The 5445-nt window shown below is 42.9% G+C and overlaps 1 long non-coding RNA gene across 1 annotated transcript; it reads left to right on the forward strand.

Annotated features, from left to right (window-relative positions):
* Window positions 1-450: 450 nt before the first annotated feature.
* Window positions 451-1938, forward strand: LOC119661439. The gene is made up of 3 exons (XR_005250583.1): window positions 451-929; window positions 984-1394; window positions 1536-1938. It is a non-coding gene; the product is annotated as an uncharacterized LOC119661439 (long non-coding RNA).
* The last annotated feature ends 3507 nt before the right edge of the window (window positions 1939-5445 follow it).

A 5445-nucleotide genomic window follows, 5' to 3' on the forward strand; every position in this document is an offset into this window, starting at 1 on the left:
CATTGACTGGAGTGATTCATTTCCACTTTTAATGCCTGCTTGGAAGAGGACACCTTCCCGATTCAGTGGAAAAGGCAAATGCTGGTGATGCTACCAAAGAGTGGTAAACCACCTGGAGAGCTGTCGTCGTATCGTCCCGTTTGTCTGCTCAACAGAATAGGAAAGTTGCTGGAACGCATTATATGCAACAGCCTGCTCCCAATTGTAGAGGAAGCGATTGCAGGCACAAGGTGCAGACAGACAGTCAGTGAATCGATTTTAACAAGGTTTTGTTTTTTAAAACCGTAGTTAAAATCGGTTCATGCACTAGAAGAACAGGTGCGGATACACATCAAGTGAATAGGGGAGACAAAACCGGTCAATTCTCAAACAAAAAACTCTCTGTCTAAGTGACAAGGATATAGCAGCAGGACAAAGACGAGGATGAGCACAAACATCCATTACCTAAACCTGGATTCGAACCAAGAGACTGACTCTCAACTAGCTCAATTGTCGCACCATCAAAATACGAAACATTTCAAAAACACTATCTTCAGTGCATAAACTTCAGAATACAACTGCCACTTTTTATTTGAATCTTCACGAATGAAATATGTATCTAATTATCGACACGTTTCCCGCAATGAATATTATCTTTAGTTTGTTTCATTTATCATTATTAATAGGACAACTTAGTTACGTATCATCTCTACTTGGCACTCGTAAACGTAGATAGCTCGTAATAGGCTCAACACCATAATGTCGATTGGAAATCCATAAATCACTTTAGAGAACATCATCAAGAGTTTCGAATGAAATCAGATAACGAGCAAATTTTAGATTGATTACACAATCTGTGTGTATGTGTGATAGCTCATGAATTTCAAACTTTGTGATGTTTAGTTTCGGAAAATGCGATTATCATTAATTTTCCTAATTTTAGATTCACGGTAATAATTGTGTTTAGTAAAAAAAACTTTTATTACGTACACTTTGTATTTTAGATACTAAAACAGTGGTGTTTGATGATGCAGCTTTAATTGCACACTTGATGTAAAATGAAGGCTAACAGCTCAGTATACCACTTTCGATGACATCAATTTAATGGCTGTTGACGCAATTCTTACAACTCGTTCACGTTTCACGAATAATGATGGTGACAAAATGTTCTGACACCAATTCAACGCGATCATATTTTATATGTTTTTATGTTTTCTAGTTTGTTGGCAGTTTCGAGAGTGCATATGTAAGCAGGAGGAACGTAGGCCTCCTCAATACGTTTCAGGTGACATGCATTTTTCAACCGTTATAAAAAGAATCTGAATATTCTTCAGATCCCATATCAGGTTGTTGATGCATTCGTTGAAGGCGGATATAATCTTCTTGACCCAATTATCATTCTACACAACAGTAGGGTAAACAGTGTTACACATGTACAAACAGCTTACATAGTCCAGATGCCGTGTTAATATCTTATATCTTATCATATTTCATAGTGAAAGATGACTCCCACACAATCGCGACTAACTTCTTCCGTAATAAATATATTTTCCCAGATGCTGAATAGACTGCTAATGGTAATTAGGGAGAGTCGACAACATAAACAATTAGCGTGTGTTTGTATAGCGCATTTTATCAAAGTCATTTCACCTTTTAACCGCTTGAGCCAACATCATGAGTGGTCGAGGGAGTATCTATGATAACGAAGCAGGTGCAGATCTGTATTGATGTATGCTATGGAAAAACAACCGTCGAGTGGTTCTTTTATGTGCTTCCCGTACTTGGCAAAGTCATTCAAATGTGGCCTCCGAGATAATGGAAAGGAGGTATTGTGTTATAGATATTCCCTGCATCAATTTCCCACATTTCATCAAAAAAGACACTACTTTTGATCAATAACTGTGTATCTAAGATTCAACTTGAGTGAATAGACTCAGAGCAGAAATATACATATATAACTATCGACCATAGCAAGATACTTTTTGAAAGAAAAATTTTATAAGATTTCCATAAACTCCCATGTGAGACATAGCGTCGGTTGTCGGTTTGTATTGTATTTCAGCTCCCTCCAGCCGACATTATGAAATGTCCCCACGCTAAATATTGGAATCCTCACTGGAAAAATCAAGAAACTCGCAAGAGCCCTTTGGAAAAGGCACATTGATATCTACGCTCTACGAGAAACCCGATGTGACATAGAACGCGAACGCGGTAAAAATGACTATAAACTTCTCTACTTTGGTAGCCCACACACTCAATATGGTGTTGGCAATGCCATCTGTGACGGTTGCCGTCATGTCATTAAAAACGTTGAACGATTTGATGACCAGCTGATGATGCTCGCCATAATATCAGCTGATCGCACTTCTTCACCGCGTATGCACCACAGATAGGTCGACCTGATGCCGAGAGAGATGTCGGCTGATGACTACATCATCATTGCAAACCTTATCTTCCATTTTATAGTGGGAACAGTAAAACACAAATTGACTATATTCTCATAGGACGCCGAAATTTTACAACCGTCAAAGCCGTTCCCTATGAGACCATTGCACCTCAACATCGGCCGTTGATTGCAGTCTTGCGAATTAAACCGCCGATAAAACAACGTGAGGAACGGCCTGGCCCGCCACGTATTAAATGACTGCTAACCATTACGAATGTGGAAGAATCCTGGAACCAAGTTAAAGATATTATCCACAAAGCGACCTATGCAACTCTCATTGCCACCAAGCCAGGAAAACGGTTTATCAACCAAGAAAGCTGGCTTTGAAATGACAATGTTGAAATAAAAGCCCGTGAAAACCAAACCCTTCTACCACAAGTTTCTCGATCATAAAACGCTGGCCCATTTGGCAAATTTACAAGATTGCTAAGTGGGAAGCAAAGAAACTCACTGTCAACCGAGCGGTCCATTATAAAAATTTTTACGATAAACTGGACGCTCAGGATGGCGAAAGACATCTGTGTCGACTTGTCAAAACCAGACAACAACGCACTCAGGATATCCAACACTTCATTGCCGATATTTGGAGCAATTCCACCTGTCAGCACAACTGGTGCACAGAGGTGGCGGGGAGGGCGACGGGGCAGCAACCCTGTCGGCCAAATCAAAACCAAGTGGCCGAGGAGAACCTCCATAGTGGTGGCACCGGGGGACACTATATCACATTGATTTGCCAGCCGTAATGCAGTAGGCGAATGCTCCAAAGGCCTAATTAGGGCGATCAGACCCGAATCTGCACGAGAACTCATCTGAAGTGGCAAAAGGTCACGAAACCTTACCAGGGTTATACTGATATCATGGAAACCGGGATAGCCTCTGAATTCTCATGTTTCAGGATAAATCCTGGAGTATGTGGATTCAGCTCAGTTGTTTGCTGTTTTCCCCCTTGTGGGGGGTCCCTATGGACTTCATCGACTACTTCCTGCCAACAACGTATCTTGCTTTCACTTATTGCACTGTGTAGTTTCCTTTTAACGGAACTGTATTCCCGGTCGATTGTCGCTGTGTTAAACAGCAGACTTTTAGCCAATCCTTCCGCAGCTCCACATTTTCCACCGTCTACCGATATATATATATATACCTGGCGTACCAGGTTTATCCTCACCTGAGTTGCAAACGCAGAGCTGCATGCGACCAGGCGCATGTCATGGGTTGCGGATAATGACATGACCCACCGGATCAGCTGCGAATATCGCAAGTTAATCTTGTAAATAAGTAGCCGCGGACAAGCAGAAAGTTTCCCTTTGTGTTCGTCCTCCCTTACCGATTCTTCCCGTTCAGGGGGAGTAAACCTCCTTAACAAATCCGTAATCCGGGGTGAAGGGATCGACGCGCCTATCGGATGAATTGCAGTGACGTTAGACTGTATTTCAGCGGCTCCCCTCCAAATACCTTCCCTATCTTTGGAGGTAACCATAGGGCATTGCAACATTGGGGCTCTGTTGCAGGGCTGACTGGTTCCCCATTACTCGTGGGAATAAAATTGGGGACTTTTGTTTAAATTCTTTAAATGGGGCCCCAGGGACACGAAGACAGTACCCAACACGGTTAAGGGTCGTTCACCAACATCAGAGCGGCTCTTCGCCTTTGGATGTTTTGGCGGTTATGCCGTCAACCACCAGGGACGGGAGACCTAGGCGTCGTATGGTTTGGACGAACCAACTTAACGAATTTATCGTCCGCGCCTATTACCGTGTCACGGATTTGGAACGGTATCCATCAGGGTACAGACATCGACTACATGACGCGTTCAAAACCCGATTTCCGGAGCTAAGTCATGTTCCGGAACACAACGTCGTCAACCAGTACCGGGTGATAGTGAATAACAACCGAGTTCTCTTACCAACTAGGCAACAAATCTTCCAAGAGGTTTCACTTGAGCTCGGGCTGGAGTCATCAAATTACCGGACTAGTCAAAGGAGTGACACAAGTACTCCACCTGTAAGGCACTCCATGAATCCAGTAGTCAGGAGAAGCTTAGTAACTGGGGATGTCGACCCAATTTATAATGAGGCTTTGACCGCATTCCAGGTCGCATTCACAGAGTATGCTGAGATTCTCCCAGACGCTAGGCCAAAGATCCCAAAACTGAAGTTTACTTCGGCAACTACTAACATCATTGCTGCCGTTGACAGAATTTTGGCTGATCGTTTGGCTAGCGAGATTACTGCTACAGAGGTTCACAGCCTGATCTGCGTTGCAGCTGCCACGGTTATTCGTCTCCATAATCAACATCTTAGGGCGAATAACAGAGGTATGCGCAGAAGGACTTTACCGTTCTGGGTGTTTCCACTCAACAAAAGAGTCGAAAAATTGAGAAAGGAGATTGGTCGTGTGACGCAAGCACTCCTTGGAAATCCATCACCAAGAGTGCACAGATGCGTTGCGAACACCATTGGAAACTACCATCTGTCCAAAGATATGCCAATCGAAGAAATCCTCGAGGTGCTGAAGCAGAAACTTGCGGTATGCTCCAATCGCATCCGTAGGTATCAAAAAAGCTTTCAGCGAAGGACAGACAACACCTTGTTCTTCCAGAACAGGGAGGAAGGGGGGTACTTGATTTAAAAACGTTGCACTACAATCAAGTGCATTCTCTTTGTGAGTTTTTCTATGAGAAACAATCCTCTAGCCAAATACATCAGGCTACCGTCATGGCAGATAATAAATTATCTCCTTTGAACTTGAGAAGCAGAGAATGGGATCCCATGTCGAATGTTACTTCAGTCCAACAGAAGATCGACATGTGGAAAGAGAAACCCATTCACGGAGGTCATATAAAAAATTTGTTGTTGTCAGGCATTGACATCGAAGCCTCCAACAAATGGTTGACAAATGGTGTTCTATGAGACCGAAGCATTCCTAACTTCAATTCAGGATACTTCGCTCCCAACAAAAAATTATAAACGGTACATTCTTCACGACTCCTCAATCACCAACTCCAGTTGTAGGTTATGCAA

Source organism: Hermetia illucens, chromosome 1 (assembly GCF_905115235.1).
Source record: "Hermetia illucens chromosome 1, iHerIll2.2.curated.20191125, whole genome shotgun sequence".
Taxonomy (NCBI): Eukaryota; Metazoa; Arthropoda; class Insecta; order Diptera; family Stratiomyidae; genus Hermetia; species Hermetia illucens.